At 30.6% G+C, this 26263-nt stretch overlaps 1 protein-coding gene across 18 annotated transcripts in view; it reads right to left on the bottom strand.

Annotated features, from left to right (window-relative positions):
• The window catches only part of LOC111037941 (voltage-dependent calcium channel type A subunit alpha-1), a 263106-nt gene that overhangs the window by 78189 nt on the left and 158654 nt on the right, over positions 1-26263 (bottom strand). The window contains exon 1 of one of the 18 annotated variants that reach the window (XM_022320809.1): positions 19192-19895. The exons of the other annotated variants lie outside the window; for them this stretch is intronic. The gene's annotated coding sequence lies outside the window, so the exon portion shown is untranslated. Of the gene's footprint in view, positions 1-19191; positions 19896-26263 lie in introns of those variants that run through there. 18 annotated transcript variants of the gene reach the window in all.

The raw sequence follows: 26263 nt of genomic DNA, 5'->3' as shown, positions 1-26263 counted from the left end.
GTATATACCCACCTATAATAGTTAGTGGTTTCCTGACTACATTTTTAATTTTAAAACATCATCTAAAGATTCTATCGTAATATAAACCCGATGTGGAAATAATACAAGAAACATTCTTCATTCAATTCAATAAAAATTAACTTACAAACTAATGTAAATTACAAATAATTATTTTTAGGATATATCAGATTATCAATGAATTATAATAATAATTGAATCGTACAAATAAATTATGATATCACGCGATGTCTTCAACAAGCAAAATCAATACTTAAAAGTTTCTTCGTAAATATAAAAGCAACAAATAATTATTAATATTTGTGTTTTATAATAGTTTACTATTGTATAAATGGCTGAATAATGAATATTCAAAATATTTTAATTTAATTGCCTATTGAATAGTAAACACAGAATAAACAAATATTAAAATTCATATATTTTTGTTATAACTTTATAAGACAACCTTATCAAAGTGAAACTTTAACGTAATCAGTATAAAAAACTACAGTAAAAAATTATTAGTTAGAATCTAAATTTAAAAAAAATCTAACACATGAGAAAAAATTACCAAAAATATTAAATACAGTATATATTACCTAGATACATAAATAATAATAATATATCGAAGTATAGCATATTTGAATATGGTGTATTTAGGTTTTAATGTAGGAATATATACCTGTAATATGTATAAATATATTTTTTTATTGAGTTAAGGCTTCAACATCTATGGTCATTACTAATTACAAAAGCCGATTGGTCACCCATCCGGAAACTAGGGACTAACCTAACTGGCTGATTCTTGGTCTCAGACACGTTCCTATGTCACCAAAGCCAACCAAAATACCACTAGGCCTACATTATTATATATTGTATAAACGTATAAGTTATATTATGTTCTTTAAGAATATAATATTAGAATGTATGTACCTATCTCAAAATAAAAATGAAATAAATTTAATGAATGCTATTTATAATAAGTCTATATACATAAAAAATGTTGTTAAATTGATTAAAAAAAAAAAATGTATCTTACATAATAACATTATTATATTGTATTTATATGGTTATTTTAACTGAAAAGGCAACTTTAAGGCATAAATGTTACTTCAAATAGTATCAGATATTTTATTGCTGACTTTCTTCCATTCCATTTTGACAAAATAATATTCAATATTGATCAACGTTGTTTGAATATAATTATGTAATTACTTTTCAATAGATGAATATTTATAAATTACTCAATTGGTTAATTTAAATTTAAAAAAAAGTCTAACCGTATATCGATTTCCATTGTTTAATATCCACAAATGCTTCAAATTTAATCGTCTTATTTGTTTGCAAATTTATTTTGCGATCCATAATATATAGAACGGATGGAGAGTAAACCGCCATAAAAATAGCTTGTGCACACGTAATTTGTGTAAAATAAAGGGCAAATGGTTTTTTTTTTACTCCACCAATGAAAATAAAAAGAACTGATCAATAAACAATAAAAAAATAAAATAAATTTTGTGTACACTCAACGGGCGTTTGACGTCCTCGGAGAACATGATTGAATGGGCAATTTCATTAAGGTGGCCTTTCGAGTGGAAACTTCAAAGGGTCATTAAACTTGAAGTTGCTAGCGAAAAGTTAATTCTTCCAGATATAATATTACTGTGCATGTTAGTTGTAAAAGATATATAGTGTATAATATAATACATATAATAATGCATATAAATATATAATACATTTCACTAATATATACTGTGCATAAATACAATAACAACATAAAAATGATGACGTTCGTATAATTATATTACCGTATTATCAGCTTCTAAACTACATTTTCAACTAGTTTCAATCAATAATAATCCTCTCTATACATCAATGGTATACAAATTGAATTTGAATGTAATAATATATATCGGTTTTGTTTTTCTGTTAAAACTATAAAAAAATCAATTTTTAAATAAATGTTTTCAGTTTGCACTTTTATATTCAGACATTCCAATTTCATTTAAAACCGTTTATTACACTGTTTTTACTCGTTTACTATTGATCAAAATTCGATTATTTTTATATGACTGATTGATGGCCTGATGTTTACAAATTATTCTGATTATTCATTTAAAATTTAAATTAGACAATAATTTATAATTTATTTCGTCCAACATTCATAACATTTATATTAGACTACTGTTGTACACTATGTTTAATATTATGTTACAATTGTTATGACGTGTATTCGATACATTTTTATCTTTATGTATAGTATATGCTATCAGATACAACTTATTTGTGTGCAGAACATAGGAACTCAATTTTATTTAAAAATAGTTGCTATTTTTTTTAAAACATTGATTTAAGCTTCGTTGAATTACTTTAAAATCTATTGACACTATATTTGAATACAATTAATTTATGCAATAAAATAACTACAAAATAAAATACGTTGAACCTTCGAATATCATAATATCATAATAATATAATATAAACATATTAAAACATAACCTAAAATATCATATTTTAAAGCACAATAGTCAATAATATTCAGTTGCATCCAGTTAGCAATAATGATATAGTCTTTATAGGTAACTTATCTTTATATGTATATTGCTATTTATCATCTTTTAAATCTCTCAATGTTGGAACTAAATAAAATTATTTTAAAAACAGTTTAAAACTATAGTGTACCCAGAATAAATTGTAAGGTAAAACATATACTTGGTTTACTACGTAATTATTTATATTCAAAAATACAGTGCAATTCGTACGTATAAAAATATTTGCAAACAATATTTTACCAAAACGTTTTAAAATAATATTTAAGGATTTAAACATTAATAAAAAACAAATATTTCTAAGAAAAGAATTCCATAATCTTAGGGATTGTGAGCAAATGTAAGAACCATGAACTACGTCCCCAACACTGGTCTATAATGTTATATCGTTTTTATTAGTTATTTGTTAGTAGTACAAAACATAGTATACGTCACATAATATTTTATTCTAAAGTAACCAAATGTTTTATAAACTTATTATAATTCTGATTGTGAAAACAGAAATATGTTTGTTTGAAATAAATTATTGTTTGATATAAAATATTATTACTCATTGGTTTATTATTTTATTTTTATATATTACGTGTATAATATTTATTATACCTTTTATAATTTGAAATGGATACATTGTATGATTTACACAAAATTTAAATTTAATTTTAAACATTTAAACGTTACAATTCACATTAGATTAAGGAGCTTAAAATTTTGAAGTATCAAATGAGAGAATATCTAAAGTATGTACTATAAGTTACAAATAATCTTAGGTACTGATCACTAATAATAATAAAAGACACTTAATACGATAAGGCGAAATAAATAGGCAATATTTGTACATTAATGAACACGATACTCTTCTCACGTAATATTAATGATAGATATTAATGATTAAACTAATAATCAATAAACAATAACAATTAATAAATAAATATTATACATCCGATGACATTCTTTATCACACTTAGATGAATAAATACAATTTTTATTTAACTTTTTTAACCCTTTTACATTAATTTCAATATTATTATGGTTTGTTAATTAATTAATACTATAGTTGTATTCAAAATAAATTAGACTGTTCAATAATCATATCATAATACAAATATTATATAATTCTGTATTATCCATTATACATCTATTTATATATATTCAAATCAACATATTATCCTTAATTAAACTTTGCATTACAATTTTATTGACGTATAGGTACTAAAAAAAAAAGTCCCACTTATATAATATTATAATAGTATTGATTCATTTTAAATTATTATATAATTCATATAATTCCAATTTATTATGTTACGTTAAGTTTATAATATATGAATACAGGTAGATTAAAGAAACCATTTTTTCATTGCTATGTTTCCTTGATATATACAAAAAAAAAACTAAGGTAGAAAAACCACGATAAAATAGAAAAAACATTGGAAAACATTTATCGATTCTCACTTTACTCAACCAACTACGGTGTGGTGTATGCGTGGCTATTTACGAATGGGAGCTGTATAAGAATTACTAGGACTTTTAATAACATTACACTAAGTACAAGATTCTAACTTTAGATGTATCAAGTATGTACGTATAAAAATAAATAAATACAACGATGAACGGTGTACACGAAGTATTTAAAAGCCTACTATCGTGCCCTGGCTTTATAATTAGGTAATTCCAACGTAATTTCTGCGACACCCGAAGTCAATTTAAAGCAAGGTTTAAAGTTAAGTTTCTTGTGTATATATATACTGTTCCAGAAGAATAACTTTTGTGTTTGCTTTATCGTCAATTGTTCGTCAAAAGTTTTTGATGGCACGGTTGCAATAAAAGTAAATTAAATTTTCCAATCATATGGAGCATATATTGGATTTTAAAAGTTTTCTCACCGAAAAATATTTTTTATTTTATTATTGTTACGTATCAAAATGTGTGTACGTACATAATAGTCGTCGTCGACCTATGTTGGAATCGACTGCCTTATATGGTATAACATATAATTACTAGGGTAGGTACCCACAAATTATATTAGGCTAGATATTTTCCAGCGGGCTACCAATTTTATATACTCTAGCACACCGGCAAAATTTAAAAGGATATAATATTATACCTACAAGAGCTGATGAGTCAGTATGTATGTATATGTACATATAAACAGTGGTTTCAATTTTTATTAAAAACAAATTTCTCATACGTGTGGGCAGATATACCTAATAGACGTATTCTGTAGGTATACTATAATATTATAAAATATTCATGATTCCGCATTAGCCTTTTTTACTAGCTCTCTATTCATGTTGGGTGAAAATCTCATTAGACACGTTTGTTTTAGGAGTGAGATTTCACAAGTTCAAAAAAAAATTGAACAATAGTACCTAAATCATTAATAGTATTATATACCCAGACAGCGAGTGATCTCAACCAGATATTCCCAAGAGTAGAATGAATTGAACGATAGAGGTGGGGATTGAAGTCACGGAAGTTCACTGCGCATATTAATTGTGTAGAATTGTACAGGATGTTAGGAGTCAGCGGGGGAAAAGAAAACTACGCATTACCCATTAGGCACAGGAAAAACAATCAGAATGGTAAATTACCTTCTCTCTCCCAACACTGGAGATGTGTAAAAAAAATCTCCGCATGAATTTATTTCCATTGTGAATCAATATTATAATGTAGGTACTTACAAAATAGAAGCGATAATACAATAGCTACATCAGCATATGTTTCTTAGGACTATTGAAGCTGTTATAGGATCTCGAACCCTATCAAGGGATTTAAAGAAACAATAATAAATGATGTGGGAAAATGTAATGAAGAAATATGTGCAGAATCTAGCAGAATTTGATCAGATTTTAACGAACTGCAAACAGCTGACCAGGATGGTTTACCGATATTGCCACCAAAAATATAAAAAAAAAATAATCATATTAAATATATGTATTTTTAGATGAATAATAATAATAATATTCCAATTCTCGAGAGACAACCAGGCGTAGGTAGCATAATTTTAAGGTACCTCTGCAGGGATGTGACCACGACCTCAGTCCGGTCATCCGGCCGTCGCCGGCAGGTTGTTGTTGTTGGGTGCGCGACACACAGAGCCTATGGATTTTCGTTCGTCGGGGGCTTTGTTACGGCAGGGAAAGCGGGACGCGGGGAACGCCCGGGCGGCGTCGACGTCGACCGTCTACCGCCACCGCGACACGCTGTATTGTTCGCGACGCTCACGACTCGCCCGGCCGTATCATCGCATACACATAATAATAATATAACACACACACACACACACATATATATATATATATAAATATATACTCGCATAACAGCGGCGGCGTCTCTTTCACCTCCTCTCGATCCCGAAAACACCCCCATCGAGGTTAGGTCTCCCGCCGTTATTATAGTGTTGCATTGCGACACACGGGGCTCGGTCGCTCGCCGACCGTAACCGTACCCTCGCGAGCCACGCAAACGCGGTTTTCCCGCACACACATATATCTTACGAGCCAGCTGCCGCCGCCGCGTATCCATGGAGATGCGATCGGTGGCCGCTATACATGTATATATGTATATTACGTTCTTCTGACCAATTATTATACATACATATCAGCTATGATACCATGTATAATAATATTATTATACATGTGTGTATTTTTGTGTGCAATAATACGAGGGGAAGTTTGAACTGTATCGTCGTCAGCCCCTCCTTAATTCTTATAATAATATCATTTCTTACATATTTTCTCCCCTTAACACGTATTCGCGATTATCGTACAGCAATTTCATTATACGGCCGATATTATATATATATATATATATATTATACGGCCGGCCGTATATGATTATCATTGTAATTTCCCAACTTCACGCACTCTATTCGTGTGTGAAAAAATATTTTCCATTTTACTATTGTAAAGTGTCTCACAATATGTATACGTACATAATAGATGTCTTCAATGTGTGTCGGGATCGACTGGCTAATATGGTATAATATTATATAATTACTGGGGTAGGTACTCACGTGTACCTTTATTGCGCTAGAGATTTTCCAGTGGGCTACTGATTTTGTTTAGGCTGGAGTGCCGACAAAATGTTTTTAGGATACAATATTATACAATTACTTATGTCTCGGTGAGTATAGGTACCTACAACTTACATAATATTATAGAGCGGTTTCAATTTTTAATAATTATACATTTTATATAGGCAGATAAAGGTACTTATTACACGCATTCTGTCTGTAGCCTATTATAGGTATACAATAATATAATAAAATGTTCATAATTCCGCTTTATCTACCCCACCACTAACCTCTCCTTAGTCTTTAGTCCTCTATTCACGGACATTAATTTAATTCGATCAAGTTTCTTTTTTTTTCATAACATAATAATAATATAAAGTTCTATCTCATGAAAAACATGTTTTTTTAAAAAATGTTAAATCAAATTAATAAAATATATACACTTTGTACATATGCCAACATAACGCATAATACATATTTTTTAGATATAAATATTAAATATGCGTTTTAATTAATACAATCGAATTAAGCGTAGTTTATGATGGGGAAAATTAGTGAAATAAAGTGAATACAAATTAAAAAAATTATAAAAGCTGACATTAAATACTAGCTTATAAGCTTGTACTCATAAATCATAATACAATATTTTTTTTTCTATTGTGGATGTAAATGGGTAAAAGTTGATTCGTTTTGGTTTTAATTTTTCGATTTATCTGAGCGAGTTTGTTATCCCAAACACACTATTTTTTTATAATATAGAATCTACTTTGACCGATGGTACAAAAATCACACTGGATAAGCTCGATATGCGATTTTAACATACAAATATAATTATTATGGACTGTATTCAAAAATTCCACCAAGTGAATTTTTGCTGCTGATTTGGTGCTCAAGCTATAGTGGTACAATCTGTTTACATTGATGAGCGAGGACAATTTTTTTTTTGGACAGGAAAGTTGATTAAATTGATTGTTAGGTAAAACGTATGATGTAAATAATAATCATATATTTTTTTTAATAATTCAATCTGCTGAGTGGACATGAACTATATATATATTATTTTGGGTAAAATTTATTACATTTCATGTATGGGTAACATCGGTGGTAGGAATAGTGGGAAGGGATGACGATATTTAAAATATAACAGAACATTTTGTAAAACATTGTCACTCATTGATGAAATGCTAAGTAACATAGATATACAAACACAGTCCTCTAATCTCTGAAAAACAAGAATTTCTGAATATAGGTTTCAATACATAATTTTAATAGTGTTGTATTTAATTACATTTAAATCAAGCTATAATACCAATTTACATTTTTTTAGACAACAAAATGCATTTAAGTGATCTCTACCAAATCACATATTTGTTGTATAAGTATTTTACAAATTAAATACATTATATGACATATCACTTGACGGCTGATGATACTGTCATTGTTTTTAGGTAAGAATATTTTCAAGCATGATTATCTTGTTCGACGATATGTTCATATTGTATTATTATCATCAACTAAACACAAATACTGACTAACGGTGGATTACCGTATATCATAGTTTCACTATATTCAGAAATTATTATTATAATTTAATTTTTTAATTTCAAGTGTCCACTCATATATAATATGATATTATGATCATTTCATTTTGGGACAATTTGAGTTATGATATAACATTAAATATATTTGCATTGGGTTAATTTAATGAAAAATTGTTTTTATTGAAGTATTGACGATTTCTATCAGCTTTATTCTAGAATATGGTATATTTTTTTTTATATTTGAAATAAATTGAATAAATTGTAGTTTGTTGTAAAAGTAAATAATAAATTAATAATTATGAACGAGTATAATCAACAATACTGATTTTGCTTGTTAATTTATTAGTAATAAGCATAATGATATAAAGTAGTAGAATGTTGAAGTACTATTTATTTGTGTTTTATTAATGATGACGTATAAATCTATAGACAATCATAATAATTATTATGTATAATTGTTTCACAGCTCAAATTTTTGATGCACACAATTTTAAATAATCCATAAAAAAGTATGTTCATTCTTATTTTAATATTCTCAGGGAATATTACAATTTAAAATAGGTTTTTGAATATTATTTAATTTGACTTTTCATTAATAAAATACAGTATTTTTTTAAAAACCACGGATAACATCTATCCCATAAAAAAAATGGACAACTTGCTTCACTTAGAATCTAAAATTATTGACTACCTAGGTATGTGAATTAAATTAAAAATATCGAAAAATTATTTAATATCAAATATTGTAATAATAATAATAGAATAATAATTATATAAAATGGTCATTAATTTAAGCTTTATTAACTACATTTATTACTACAATGTAAATAAGTGAAAAAAAATAAAAATAAATACTTAAGCTGAGTTTTTTTTTTTTTTTAAATAATTGACTTTATTTGGAGAATTACAATCTATACATTTTTGTACAATAAGTAATATTAATAATATTTACACAGTTGACAGAGAAATAACATGAGGAGGAAATCACACATTTGTGACACCTCTTAAGCTGAGTTATACACAAATTTTAAGGAATGAATGGAATATCACATTGAATATGAAATTAAATGTTTATTAGTCCATTTATCGGTATCCAACTATAGTAATTACTAATTGTTAATATCGTTTTATTATACTTTTCATCTACTATACAAAATATCTGTTTATAATGATTTATATTTAATAAATGAGCATAATATTGTAATTTATGAATAGTTATAACAAATTGTGTAGAAGAGATCACTTTCAATAGTAATAACCTACAGAGAATCAATTAAAATTTAATAAGACGATATAATATTATGTAGGTAAGTCTTACAATGACAATTTTTTCAATTTTTATTTTCTTTGAACATTATTACAAATAAAATGAGTACTTCAAAAGTTTCATATAGCACCTTGGATTACAGGAAACCAAGTTAAGATGTTACTTTAAAAAGGCCGTTCATTAATTTTATTTATAGTATTTCTAATCGACTATTGTTTTAAAAAAAATGACAGAAAACCTGGTTTTAATTGCGATTTGTTTACAATTATTTTTTTTTTCGTCAAACGGTTTATAGATTGGTATTTTTCGATTAAATATTATATTCATGTAGGTACAGTATCAATATAACTATATAAGTGAAGCGAACGGTCTTGTTTTATTTTTTTATAAATAACTTAACTATTGTTAATATATATTTACTACATTTCAGTTATGCTCCTGTTTAGCAATCTTAATCTAAATAAATTTAAATTACATTTATTTATTTTGAAATTTTTTTTAAAACAACGTTATCATATTTTAATTTTGTACATTTTAATTAATTTTTTTAGATAATAAGTTACTACCATTTTACCTGTTCTAAAAAAAACTATCAAGTTTTTCTGTTTTAGTGACATGTATATTGTGTAATGTGTATACCAAATATACTTTTAGACTTAAATATACAAACATTGATCTAGGTATTCATAAGAATTTAATTGTTGTAAGGCCGTGCATACCTATTGAACAATTTTAGGAAGTTTCCACACAATCACTACACGTTTTTATTGTTATAACAAAAAAGTCTGTTCTTTATAGTGAGAAAAGAGTATGCAACTTTCTCAAAAAAAAAGTTTGAGAAATAGTTGAAAACAAAATTTAAAGTTCCTACCTATACTCTTTGAAAATGGCTAAAAAAAAGAATAGTCAGACAATTTTTATCGTACCTAACATAATGTAGAAAAATTCAAAAATTCAAATTAAATTTGAGTTTGGAACTCCTTTTTAGAATACGACACTTCAAATCAATTCATAAAATGTTTATTCACGTTTATAATTAGTTTTTGTACAACAATAATTTTTAAAAGTATTTTAAGGCGTGGTCAAAGAGTTTTTCAAATAAATATTTTTTATACTCTGAAGTGTCGTAGTATTATTAGTTTTACTGTGAATATACATTTATTGAACACTTAATGCTTTATGGTACTTAAATAATTGATCTAAAAGTTTCATATGACATTTAATCCAATAATATTTTTAATTAGATTGAGGTGTTGTACTAGACACTTAAAAAATGTATGGTTCCTATTATCTCTCAAATAATAGTTTAAAGGGACTAAAAAAAGTCAAGATGATAATAATCACTTTCAAATTTAATTCAAAATGTACATAATGCTAAGCACTTAGACCCTTCAGTAGTCTTCACCATCACATAAATTATGATTCATATACCTTGGCGTTCAGATTAAAAAAGTTATATTATTCGAACAGTAAAATTTATAAATATTTAGCTAACACATTTAATATTATATTATACTTTACAACTTAACTAAGCTAATTTTAAATAAATATTAATAGGTCATTCACAAGCAGCGATTATTCAAATTTGTATTAAATATGTTAGATATTAAAAAGATACTTCAAAATACTATACACAAGGTAGAGATGCACATTATTATTAGGTATATATTTTATTGAAATAATAGTATTTTAGATGTTTAATTAAATTGATTAAGGAATAGATATGTTCAAATGCGAGTCATTTAAATAAATTATATTCTGTTTGAGAGTTAGTTGAAATATTAACGAATTTATGATTCCATACATATTAAATTATAAAATTGACATTAATGTGCATACAATTAACAGTTTGGAATACCTACACTTAATCTATATAGGTAGGGACGTATATTTTGTGGTAGGCTAGAATTAGAGACTTGACAACGCATGTTATTTTATATTATGGCCATAATTTCGTTTATAAATTATTATTATTATTATAAGTATAAATATTAAAATGTTTAAAGTCCAAGCTTATTTTCTAATTATTAGATATTAATTTATACTGTACAGTGTACACATATTGAATATACAGTTTATTTATATTGGTTAATCATCTAACTGTTTATTTTTCTTTATTGAATTTATTTTTCATAATTAACTATACAAAGTGTATAGAATTAATTTAACTGTCAAAAATTGACATTTTTAATGAGGAAGTGGGAAATAAAATAGCACTGGGGATCGATCTGATAATATTGGCTATCGAAATAAAGTTGGTAGGTACGCCACAAATATAATATTAATACCTACAATGTAATAATAATATAGCGTTTGGCATGGCGCTCACTCTCGAGTGGTTTATCGTTTTATAGAACATTGGTGCAAAATATTTTAGTATTATTTTATATACTGCATGTGTATACGGTTAAACAACAATAATGCTCAGACTTAACTGATTTAATTTATGTATGCCAATCTCACCCACTAGTACAGTAATGCTAAGCACATAATAGTATATATTGAACTTTGGAATTGAAACAATTTATTGTGATTTTTTTAGGGTTATCTATCATAGATATATCTTCAGCTATATTAATATTCATACGATATCTATTAAGGTTTCAAGAACAATACTTTTTTACACATAATACATAATATTGGGTTATCTTTGAGCACAGCCCGTTGAAACTTAAAGATGAGGACTTTTCATGCTAAAATTAAACTTTATAGAATTATATTTTAAATGACATTTCTATTTCTCCTAATACACTTGGGCTTTACAAAATACGAAATCTATATTTACATATTATCATCATAATATAAATACAAACATTCATTAGAATAAGCGGTGGACAGTCCCATTATTATTATCTATTATTTAGTATCATATCGAAATACTTGTACAATATAATACAACGAGAAGAAATAGAATAACAATTATTATTATAGCAGACGCAGCTAGGACCTATCGCCGACAAACTGCACTCTAATCGCAACTTGGTCGTTTCCCGAGAAATAAAGTACCTATACTTCAATATACATATTACGTATGTATTACATATTATAAGAAGTGTCAATAATTCATATTTATACATCGTTTTCTATGAAAGTTTAATTACTAGGATTTTATTTAACGTATAGTATATGCACACACATTATATATAAAACTAATTCTAAAATTTATATGTAAAACCAAAAACGGTAGTATGGATAATACATTATTGTTTATCCATACAATATGTTATCTGTGTACAATATAAGTGATAATATTATGTTGTATGAATTACCTTGACGAGCAGCTCTGGGCTCTTAATTCTCAGGAAATAGACAACGCGTTTCGTCGGACCGGAATTGATGACGGAAACGTTCAGAAACATAATATATATGTGAAACTGTACTGCAATGACTCGTTCGGCGTTCCACTCAAAAACTAGAATTTTCGCACTGCTCACCAAGTCACCAATATTAGTACGCACTCACTGGCGGCGACGTGAAAATGATTCGATCGAGAATCGAACGGAGGCGGAGAAAAAGTTCATCGCCAACATGCACCGACTGCGCATTTCCATGGAAATGACTGTCTAACAACGAAAAATATCTCGGTTAACCCACGGCTCGAGAGTACGCGGTTCACCGTGGCCGTATAATTTATACCTTGTTCGATACGGTAGACCTGAAACCGCGGTCGTGGTATATATTTTACTTATGGAACGCGGCACGACAGACGACGACGTAGCCTGCTGCTGTGAACCGGGTGACTGCAATATTCTTTCTGTTGGTGAGTTGCCTCTGACAAGAGTTATCTCTGCGTCCGCCAGGTCTGGTCTCTAGTCCTCTTACAAATCGTTTTCACATCGCCGCGCAGCTCATCTTGCGATTGCGTAATTTCGTAAAGTTTTGTGATTTTGTCGTTCGATGACATTCCAGTGAAACAAGCCTTGTATTTTTGCAAGCACCATCATTCATCACTTAGGCTGTACGGTCCGACAAATTGCAGCAAACAACGGGATCTAAGGGCGGTTGTGTCAAGGTAAGTCACACTTCAGACATCTATGTGTATTATTCACGCAGTTCCTCGTGATTTACCGTTGCTTAGAATATAGGTGTCTTAATTGTGTATAATGCAGTATGGTTTAAATCGAAATAGAACTGTATAAATTATTCGAGGAACTCTAACTCCTTAATATCAGAAGAACACATATTTAAAAGATTGGTTTCTATACCGGCATATAAACCCCAAAATCGCCTTATGTAAAATATGACTATTGACGTACCTACCTAGTCTAGTCAAAGAATATTATTATAATTGTTCTTATTAATTATTATAAATATCCTATGAATTATGAATATAATATATGAATACGATTAGTAGAAGAACGGCACGACGTGGTAAAGATTAATGTTTCGAGACTAGAACCGTGATCATAAATTAATCGAATATAGAAATTCGTGCTTTTGTTTTCTATATTTGACATAATATTAAGTGTATCTAATATTAGGTAAGCCATTGTAGGTACTAGGTAGTATATACGATAAATTGTGTTATTTTTATTTTATTGTTAGAGTAAAACTTTACTAAGGGTACAGTGCTGAAAAATGTGTAACCAAATTATGCTCACAACACGAAATTTAAAGTGATACCAACCAAATGTGAAAAATAAAATGTAATTTCCCCAAAATGGTCACTCTAACTAATTATTTCTCATATTCATCCAGTAACATAAATGATTGCTTACCTAAGTGATAATTTGAGACAATTACGTAAACGTTTTTATAAAATACGGCACATTGTATAGGGATATGTATATTATTACTATTATTAATAGTATTATTGTCTATTTAAATATTTAATAATTAGTGTGGATTAATGAGACGTTTTAATATTATTTAGTGTAAGTTGATTACATCTATGTACATATACAATAATGAAATACATAGGCACATACTATTACTTTTATTATTAGTTTTATCATCTATTTAGATATTTAATAATTATTTTGTAATAATAATGAATATAATAATGATTATAAATATCGTAACGATTGCAGATTGTATTTATATCAGTTGTTTTAGTTACCATAAACCGATAAATACGGTCGTAACTTTAAGATTATAAAATCAACCAAAATTAATAAAATAAATAAAGTGAGTTAATAAAACACATACAAATATCAAATATAAATGATCAAGAAAATAAATTATTTGTTGTAAAACGAACTTGAACCTAAAATCCTGACATATACTTTTTTATTAACACACACTATTAGTTTTTATTATTATTATATTTCACTATATTATTGTAGCTGCGTAATCCTCTAATTTCTCTCTTATTAATGCGACTATGGATGGTATATAAATATAATATGATATCCTTTTAGTGGACCAATTATAATTACAATTATCATTGGGCTCTCGCATTTAGGTTTACCCCTCACGGAAAGTTTTACCTCTCCGTCGTCGAAGCTGGCGTCATCTCCGTCGCTGTTTTTTGACAACGTCAAAACGGTCAAGGCCGTTTGTCGAAGAGGTCGCCGCGCTCGCCCTAATAAAACAACCCATTGCCGTCGCTTTTACCGTAAAACGCAACGGCGTCAACAACTTTATTATTATATACAACCTACCTACAATGTACATACACGCATTAAACGATAGTGCATGGAAGATTTTGTACGACACTTGTTAAAAATTATATAGAAATTTCTCAACTCAATTTATTGAAAAGAAAATCTTCGCTTGAAAATCGGCGACCTGCAATAATTGCAATTATTTTTGTGTGTCATGCCACGATATCGTAATCTGTTACCACCTTAAATCATGATTATATAATAATAATATTCTATGAATGTCGCTCTTATAATCAAAAAATCAAGTTGTACATGTACGATTATACGAACACGTTTCAGCAATGCAAAAGTACAGTTCTAGTCATTTAATATTATTACAATATCACGATGATACGATTGATAAACGTGTTATACGCAGGGTTCCTAGTTTTTTTTTTCCTCGGGGAAACTGCAAAATCTGTTGTCCCACATTATAACTGTACACAGGTACAGTGTACACATTATTTTTAAACTGTTCAGACTATTGTAGTTGTTTAACTACTGCTGTGCAAAAACTTTTTGCTGTCAAAAATGAAACTTACTGCGTAATATAATAATATATTATAATACAAACGCCGATGAGTAACTTCATTGTACCGCAAACACGAGTGTACATTATAAAATAGCTATACCTGTGTGTTAACTTTAAGAACTTACTTTATAATATAACATTATAGACTTTAAACTTTTAGAGAGAATTTTGTTGTGTTTTCCTATATTATCGATAGTAATTACTAATTTATAGGTAATTATTATAATAACTAACAAATCGAAGATAACACCACATAGATTCGCCTAAGAACTTCTGGTGCGGTATAAATTTCCAGTCGTTTGTGTCATAAAATTATTATTGAATAATAAAACTCTGTACTCCTACCTATTTAATATTATGTACACTTTGTACATTGTATATCCATAGTAGCAATATACATTAGACATACTAGAATTAAATAATAATATGGGGAAAATAAAAACGCGGATTGCCTTATTGACTTTTTAATGCATTTACAAGTTTAGGGTGGGAGACGACCATTACACAAAATGTATAGAGACGACGTTTCGACCACAGGCCTGCTATGGTTTTTTTCTCGAGATTAAAAAAAACCTATTGTTCTGATTTGATTGTTTAAGACGTTAATAATAATAATAATATTATTATTATTATTATTTTAAAAGAAATGTTTTATTTCGCAGTGTATGCTTTATGCATTTTTAAGTCGAAACTCACGAATTTCTTTTGAAAAACATTTCGTATTCTTTTAAATATTATTCTAGATCGTTTGAATAAGCATTGTTTCTATTATCCTCAATGGGTTATTCATATTCACAAGACTATTTGTAGCAGTTTCCTCTATATATTCTAGAATATAATATCTTATGATCCATGTACGTAATACATCATTTTATGAAACTATGAGTACACCATAATTATATTATACATTACACGTAATAATATCTACTCAGAAATGTACCTGATTGTACTAGCCTAACCTAACCTTACTGTAAACTGTATAAATAGTGTTTTTGCCAATGAAAGTATATTTCGGGTTCATTCGATTAAGTTCTACTGTAAAGATTATAGAGTACTTAATTATACTATTGATAACAACTTTTAACTATATAGTTATTAGTTATTATATATAAGTCACTCTTATAATAATACTGCTTAACGTTCGGTTATTTATAATTGTATAAAATTATATAAGCTGTAGTAGCAGCAGCTATATTCCGATGGAATTTTTAAAACGAATATACGTTTCATCGCTTTTTCGTCATCGCGAAAGTACACTGTTTGAATATTATACACTTTACGCGCTGGGAAAAATTAAATAAAAAAAATGATGGAGGGTGAGGTAGGGTAAAATATTACATATACTATATCGACGTACCTCGTGTCGAGCCTATACCTCGCCAAAGCCGCTCGATAATAGTTTCTCAGTCGCCTGCACGCGTAGGTACATACAACTGCAGCAGTTTATAATAATATAATATCATAATTATTATTTGAATTATTATTGTAAATCGAATTCGTGTTTTCTTGTTCCTGGGTCACCTCCACGCGGCTGTCCCGGGATTAATGCCATTTTAGAAGGCGTGTCGTTGCGGTATCCTCTCCGGAAGAAGACGCGATGCGTTCTATTATGTATTATATCATGCGCAGCGGTGGTGTGCACGCTTTATTACACGCGTAAATGGCGTGTACAAGACGGTAGAGTGTGAATATATATATATACAGGGTGGCAATTGACTTAGGGGAGGTAGATATATTATGCTATTGTTGTATAGCTGATATATGGAAAATCGGTGGTTATAAACTTATAACAAACTCGTAGGGGAATATTAATTCGTGTGTTGTAAGCGATTATAATATTTCCTTGTAGGTAAGCAATTTTTCAATACCTTAATAATAATTAATATCTGTACTGTTCAATATTACATAATGTTACATTTTTTCACATTGAAACTCTTTTAAAAGGTAAATAGAAAATATGTAAAAATGAAGTAAGATTTAAAAGAAAATTACCATTAATATATAAGTGATATTTTGAACACAATATTGAACTATACGTATTTAGATGCGTATAACCCGAAATAATATGAAATAATGAGCCGACATAATAGTGATAATGTAATAAATTGAGTATTGACAATATTGATGATAATGGGACCTTGAACCTTATTCTCACAGAGAAATATTTTTAATTCTAGCCAATTTCGTAATAATAATAGATAAATATTATTATGATACCATAAACACAATATATCAGCCAGTGTTTCCTAACCGGGCATTTTTATTTTAGTTGTTATAAATTATAATCGAAATGTTGTTAAATCCACCTTTTTCCATCAATCCGCCAATTTTCTCTGTATTATAAAACGTATTATAATACTAGAATTGTGTGTACAGTTTATTTTTTGAATGAGAAAAAATTAATCGCAACCAGCTACCCCAACTTGTAGGTTCGGCGGATGCCAGTAGTTTTGGACACTCGTAAGTTTTAAGTTTTAACGCTCACAATGTACTATTATCATATACAAGAGTTGTATACTCGTATAATATTACAATATAACTAGTAGGGCGTAGGGTTCAGATAATTATGTATGCGTGTGTTGCGCTGGGATGATGGTCGGACGAGTGGTCGACAGAGCAAAATATATTATTAATTAAACACGCGATAATCGTTTTGAGAGATACTGTAGGATACAGCTGAGTAGAGCTGGAATTTGCCGCAAAACGACACGTCCTCTGGCTCTCCCACTCGTCTACTCCTCTCGTGCGTCCGCCCCTCGCGGACGCCGCTGCCGCTACTCCCCCCCGCGCCAAGATCGTTATTCTTATTGCACGCCGCCACAGGATAGGATTTTGGTGTGGTAGCGGCGGCAGCGGTGGCGAAAGACACCGCGATAACACGGTCGCTTCTGCTCGGGGTGGGGCCGTGCGTTGTTTGAGGGTAGGGGTGAAAGGGGTGTTTTTGGTGTCGGCGGCGGTGAACGATGATAACGGAGTGATAGTAAAACGGTTTTCCGGCACGCGGTTCAATGGTTAAATACGCGCGTGTATGCATCACGCGCACTTATTATATTATATATTATGCGGGTACTTATTTTATCGTAACTTTAATATAATAGTACATTTTTACATCTGCCTATACTTCATTCATAATATCATTACGATTTCACGGACAGAAACGAACTTCTTACTACTTTTATACCGTTTGCGACTATACGATCGAGTCGTATGTAATCGAGAGCAAACCAAAATTCTATCCTATGAGTGACCTGCACTAAATAACATGCAGCTTCCTCCCGCCGATTCTGCAGCGCATCGACCGTGATAGTAAGCAGCAACGGTATCTGCTACTTAATATACTTATACGAGTGCTGAAAATCCCCGGGAACTTGAGCGTCACTAGTCGCTACCCTCTCAAAATAACTCTGGTGGTAGGGATGCATGGGGATTTATACAAGGTGCAGGTAAAGATTACTTTATATTATGTACATTATGATTAACTCATAAGCCTGACAATGATATGGTGGGTGTGTGCCGCGGCGGGTAAATGTTTAGTAGTGCCTCAAGACACGATTTGAGCCTCTGCAGCACGTACACAATAATATGTACTATATTAACAATATCGTAGGTATCTTTGTAAAAATAGCTCAAAAAATAGCTCAGCCGAGTCGTGCGAATCGGTCGGGTCGGGTTGAGCGCGGGACCAACTGACTACTACAACTAACTGACCTTTGCTAGGAGTTCGAGGTCATCGGGTCCGGCGGTCATCTTCCTGTCGGGCCGGTGCGCCGGCTATCGTCCATTGACCGTTGCCACGGCAGCTACAGCGCCGGAGACACGGAACGCAGCGGTGTCGTCGTCGTCGCAGTCGTCGACGACGTCGTTACGGTCGTCGTCGTCGTCGACGTCTTCACCGTCACCGCGCGCCGAACTTATCGCTACGGCGCCCGATGACGATTGTGCGACGACGGTGGTGTGTGGCGGCGGCGGCTGCGGAGCTCAGGCCACACGCCCGGACCACACCGCACCGCACCGGTTTGCGCGACGGCGTCTGGGGGCGATCGGCGTCGTCGTCGTTACGATCTTATTCGATTATTATTTTAATATTTTTAAAATATTACCACCACGATGACGGAAAGTACACTGTCGAGGCGGCGGCGGTACACACAACACGCACTCGCATTCACACGCGGACGAGCTCGAACCAAGTGCACCGCACACACAACATACACACACACGAACGGGCGCACTCACAAACGCACTGTGGTAAACGACCCGGAAGGGGGGGGGGAGCACACACTCGCGACGAGAGAACGCACTGGTCTTATTCCAAACGGGTTTCGATTTTAATTCAATTTGAAAACATTTCGTCGATTACATTTAATTTTCATGCGTGCGTACATCATAGTATATACATAATATTAGTATGTATATATATATATATGTGTGTGTGTGTTATGAGTGTTTGTGTGTTGTGTGTGTGTGATGTGTGTGTGATGTGTGTTAGTGTAAATTTATTATAATTATATTATTATTATTATTTTTTATTATTATTATTATTATTATTATTAATAATATTATGCAGTTGTTATAGCCTACACGCGCGTATCACCGTCTAAACGCACTAGGTCCGGACTGCTGTGTGCGCGCTACTACCGCGGCGGCAAGTCCCCGTTTCGCGCGGTAGAGAGTCGCACGCGCGGCGGCGGCGGCGGCTCCTCCAGGGCGCCACCGTCCCACCTTCACCCGGCGCACCACTACCGTGACACCGCGCGCGCCATCCCTTCGGCGAACCGCCCTCCGCCGCCGCCGCCGCCAGGCCGACGGCCCCGGCCGCTAACAACGCCGCGTCGATAAGTTGCCACGTTGCCGTTTCGCGGGCGTAAAAGCACAGCACGCACACGCATACACGAGCGCGGTCGCGCGCTCGCGGGCTATATACACGTATAGGTACATGTTCGCCGCCGCCGACGAGTGTAATAATAATATTCCCATCGCCGGTCTTTCCCCACGATATAATATTATTATAATATTATATTGTATTATACCGTATAGGTACGTGTTGTCATCTAGGGGTGGGGTGTGAGCTTACCACCCCCGATTGATGCACAAGCCCCTGCCCCCTTTTCAGTTTTTACTTATTGTAGTACTTTAAATCTGAATTTTCGTGTATATAAAAGAAAAGAAAAACAGTCATGGGTTCTATGTGTGTTGATAATTGTTTATAAATTATAATATATAATTGATTATAATAACAACAATATATATATTGTGCATAAAATAATATTATATTAATATTGTGGACTTACCAAGTGTACGAGGATATAGTGGGTATCGAAATACACATCAGGTCGACTATTTTATGACCCAAAACAGATTAGGTGAACAGCTATAATATGGATGTATACGATAAATCGTATATTTAATGAAGAAAGAGAATATTATATTAATAAATTATCAATAATTGTATTTTATAAACATTTTAAGTGTACGTAAACGTAAACAATAATTATAAGGTATTATTATAATATACTATTTTATACTTGTTTTATTGTTTACATTTTATTTTTAATGATCGGGGGTAAGGGTTATATTTTCAACTCTGATTTTACTGAACTCCCCGTGACTACTCAACTGTATAGTGACGCTCGTGATTGGAGAGGGTGTGTGGGGTGTGTTTGCCCAACGGCTTATTTTGAACTTTAGTTTTCTAGGACTCTTTAGCTCCCTACCATGCGTGTCGTATAATATTATTATTATTATGATACAATGTATACTAACATGAGCATCGTCCTCAAATACACACGCACACACGCATTTCGTAACAGTACATTAAGCCCCTTATTTGAGGGCAAGAGTATGCAGCAAGTCCGTTTGTGGTCTGGTGCTCGCGGTGCACGGCACAGCGTCGTCGGTGTTTGCATTAGCCTTTGCTCTCGCGATATAATTATAATATCAGCAAGTAAACCAATATATGTTTATTGCTTCATAATGAAGTACTGAGAATTGGATACTTTTCAGTTTTTTCTTTGTTTTAATTTCGTAAAAACATAGCTGCTTCGTGTAAGTTGAAAAATATTAAGTGTCCTGGGTGTTTGTTTTTAAGCATTTTTTTCACGTATTACAATCCATGATTAAAAATCGTAGTAAACAAGGCCGATTAATTAAAATTTTTATGAATAATAATAATATCATAATATTGTAACATAGGTATACTGTACTAACACACTGTACTGCCAACGATCATAATATTATCGACATATTTATATGAATTGACAATTTAAAATATATTTTTCTCAACCATGAATCCACAAACGGAGAGATGGGTGTAATGGTTTTGTAATACGTCTGCCATCATATATCTCTAGAAGCGTTAAAAAGATTCAATCTGAAACTTTGAAAGTGCTTGGAAAATAATCAGGAAAACAAAAAAAAAAGTTATTTAAACAATGAGAATATATAAGCGATACTGTTTTGGAATAATTCAATTTTGATATTTTGATGTAATTCAACATTGATAAACGTTTATAATTAATGATTGGACATTTTCACTAAAATATATTATCTATATTATCATTCCATAGACATGATATCATTTTCAAATCATTTTTGTGTTATTCGTAGACATTTGCTTTTAGTTATTTGTGACATTTTAAATGTTTAACGTTTATTTGTTTTTTTCGACTTATTATGACAATATTATTTTGTTTGTAAATCAAAGTAACATTTCAATCAGGTTCCTCATAGGTACCTATAAGTAAAAAATAATTCTTAATTTTTTTTGAGCAAAGTAAGCACAATATCATATCAATGTTTTTTTTCTTATGCATTTGGAAGATAAAAATAAAATTCTAATTTCCTTTCTAACTAATTTTTTATGGTTTTTAATTATTATAATTTGGGACATCATTTAGTCATAATAATGCAATAATTTGCATATTATATAATTTATACATGTCTATTGTCTCTATAGTACTATTGTATTACCCATACTTCTGAATGCGTATACAAGTACTGTTTATACTCTATATAATGTTATTGTCACTTTTCAGTATTTTTTACTGCTTATTGAACTCGCCAGTTGGGCAAGAATTACCTATGTGTATTATCAACCACGGTCAGCGTCTGATAATAATTAATATATAACTCATCGTCGTTTATCAACGTTTAAAATTTTTCTCAAAATGTTCTTTTTAGGAATTTCTTGGCATAATTGTATTTCTTAAACTATTTAGTATCCAATACCCATATCATTTTTATAATTATTGTTGTAATACATTTAACTGGTATTAATTTTTTTATTAGCCTGATATTTCTGTTGTTTCCTGATATATCATATTGGTATTTTTTTACTTACATGCAGTCTTTTTCGAAACTCAAGATTTGACGTTGTGCTTATGAGTTATGATGGACCTCCACCTAATGACCCCAGCACAAATGGACAATGCGAAAATAAAATAAATACGTTACCAGCTATCACAGTATTTTGTACCATTTATTGCACTTGCCGATTGAGAAATTACCTTCGTATATATTATCGACAGCACTCTGCGGCTAGCGTTTGATAATAATATTCATAATTTGAACACCGCCACCGCCGTTTATCTGCTTTTCGCTAGTTTTCGGTAAAGTTTAAGTTGCCTTATCGCATTATTACTTATTATATTATACTAATATCATAATTTTATAATGCCTGCCGGTGAGCGCACAAAAACCGCAACGGGTCCGGCCATCCTCAGAGGAAACCCCCCCTCAGACCGTCATCGGCGGGGACAAGTCCTTATATTATTATTGAATATGTCACTTGGACAATACTTGTGCCGTGTGTCTTTAGTAATGAACGAGTTCTAAATACGAAGAGCATATTTTATGATATATCGGTTCATGGGTGTAAACACGTTTTTCTCCATATCCCTCTACTCCAACTATATATTTTATTATTATATACATAATAATACATTTTATATTGTAGATACAATATATTATTATACGACTTCTTTCGATGTATTGAGAAATTATTTTTTTTTTATCGAAGACAGACCCCACCCACCCCACCCTTTACCATTCTACAACAGCTCCTGTACTCAAGAACTATATTTACCGCTCTTTTGATATTTTATATGCATATAAAGCTTGATTCATCAAGCATGCTCCCTCTTATTTTTGCTTCGATAAGGTAGAGTACTTAAAAATGGAATTTTTGGAATTTTTAAATATAGGTACCTACTTAAAAGAATACCTATCTTGTTTTAAAATTCTCAAAGTTTTTTTATATTACTTAGGAAGTGTCATGTGGAGAAACAAAATTATGTTTTTCAAATAAGAGCATCTATCTTTTTTTACTATAAAATTATTATTTACCAGATAATTCTATTGGAATTCAAACTAGTAGTTTTTGAGATTTTTAACTTTACGTACCCAGTATAGTTCAATATAGTGGTCTCAAATAAGCGGCCGTTTAGATGTAGCCTGTAATAAATATTTATTTCTTCAAAAATTTTAATTTTTTTTTTAAATTGTATGAAATATTTTATACATTTTACATTCGCATTCATATGAGCAATTTCCAATAAGAATTTAATTCAAACATGATTTTCACTTGTAGGTACGGGTGCTTGTTGTACTCAGTTCTTAAATCTAGTCAGCGTACGTTACTCGTTCATTAAAATGTCAGGTGTTCGACGTAAAATTGGTCAAGATGGAAGTTTTCTACAATAAAAATGGGATTACGCATATTTTTTTACTAGTTGTAATTCTGTTCTTCTATGTTGGATTTGTAAACAATATGAGGAATAGGTATTTTGTCATCAAATCTTTGACGTAAATATATATATGGCTCCTTCGTAATTTTTGTTTAAGATCACTGGTTTATAGGTCTGCAATAATTGCTTTGGAGGATATGGTAATTCGAAAATATTAACAATTGTTAATATTAATCTATCAAAATATACAAAATTCGTAAAAATTGTTCTAGTATAAATACTATTTTTTTGAACTATTGTCGTTAATTTAAACACTTAACTAACTAAGGCACTCGGTTAATATTTGAATTAGGAACATTACATTTTTCCAAAAAAAAATATCCGTTTGAAAATTGACAGTAAAAAGAGGGAGGAATCTCATTTCAAAAACAGAAGTGGATATCATACATAACACTCCTTAAAGAATTTTGAAAAATAGTCTTAAAGTGATGTAGGTGTTTAAAATATTCAAAACAATAAGAACTTGATTATTAATTTCATTATTAATGGAAACATGGTGTTGAGCCTGTTTGGTGAATCGCCCTGTAAACTGCAAGTTGCAGTGTTGTAATTTGAAGTGTAATTTTGATGTATCGTTCTCTTCTAACGTTCGACTTACTCCCGGATTCGATCAGAATTGTTTTTTGTATAGAAATATGATTTAATATTGAATTACAATTTAACACATCCATTAAAGTGTCCTACTCAACGACGATTAGACGAAGTATACTCGACATCTACTGTAAATTGCAGCCAGCCTTTTACCTACATTTCAAATCGACCCTCCCCCCTCACTTACTATTCAGAAAATTATTGGGAATTTTTACTAGATCCAGCTTGATACTGGAAACCACCCTCAAAGTCAATGAGTGAATTCTTTTTTCTTCTGCAAAAATAGTTTTCGAGATGAACATCGACACATATATTATTATAAAACAAATACATTTATCCCACTCTTCTCTGAATCTAAAAGTTCAACATTAGGCCTCATCAGTTTTTCTTTGTTAAAGTTAAAATATGGACGCGGTTTGTTAGGTACAAGCGGATATATTATATCGATTTTTATTTAAAGTTTAAACTGGTTGTTTTAACAAGTTTCTTGAAAATTAAATATATCTCTCATTAGTTTTCTTTAAAGCAACTTATACATTTCAAACAAAAATACACATGGTGCACAATATTTTTTTTTGTATGGGCATTTGAAGTTAAAGTTTTTTTTGTAATTGTATTGTTCTTAATTTAAAAAAAGTTAATCAAAAAAACCTTCAGACATTATACTTTTACTTAAATCATAATTTTCTTAACACTATACAATTTTAAAATTATTAAAAGACAATTTAAGCTATTTATATCACGAACATTTCCCGCAATTCTACTTTATGCGGATTATATACGTGGTATTGGTCTTAAAGTTACATAATAACAATATTTATACATGAATTATAGTATTATAATTGATGTAGGTTATTATTATTATATTTTAATATCTTATGAGATAATTATTCAACCTACCGTATTACTAACGTAAAAATATAATACATGGAAGTTCATACCCATAACTATATAATAAAATTATAGGTAAATAGATATTGTGTGCATAATATACTTCAAAATAGGAGGTAACTCCATCGAGTCTCCGCTCAAAGTCTTTCTTCGATTAATCTTTGTATTCATATTTATTTTATTACATTCGTTATTGACCTATACTCAATTACGATGTACAATATAAACCTACAACCTACTATACAGCTGCATATCGACTTCCCCGGTATTAATTTGTTGCATAAACGCGAGCCTGTGTCTGGATTTTTTAACTAAATATTTAGTTTATCGGTATTAAAATTTAAAATTTCATATTTATTATTTTTGCTACCAATCAATATGATTTATCCGAAAGAAGTTTCACTTCACCAATGCATTTCACAACACGCACACTTTTTTTATGTACACTTATTATAATAGAGCGAAGTCTGAAGGTAACAATAAACAAATGGAAATAAATGTAATAACAAACAACTAATGGATCCACGAACCAATGTACTACTTAGTAAAATATGGTA

The sequence above is a fragment of the Myzus persicae genome, unplaced genomic scaffold (genome assembly GCF_001856785.1).
Source record: "Myzus persicae strain clone G006 unplaced genomic scaffold, MPER_G0061.0, whole genome shotgun sequence".
Classification (NCBI taxonomy): domain Eukaryota; kingdom Metazoa; phylum Arthropoda; class Insecta; order Hemiptera; family Aphididae; genus Myzus; species Myzus persicae.
This window is presented reverse-complemented; position numbering and strand designations above follow the sequence as displayed.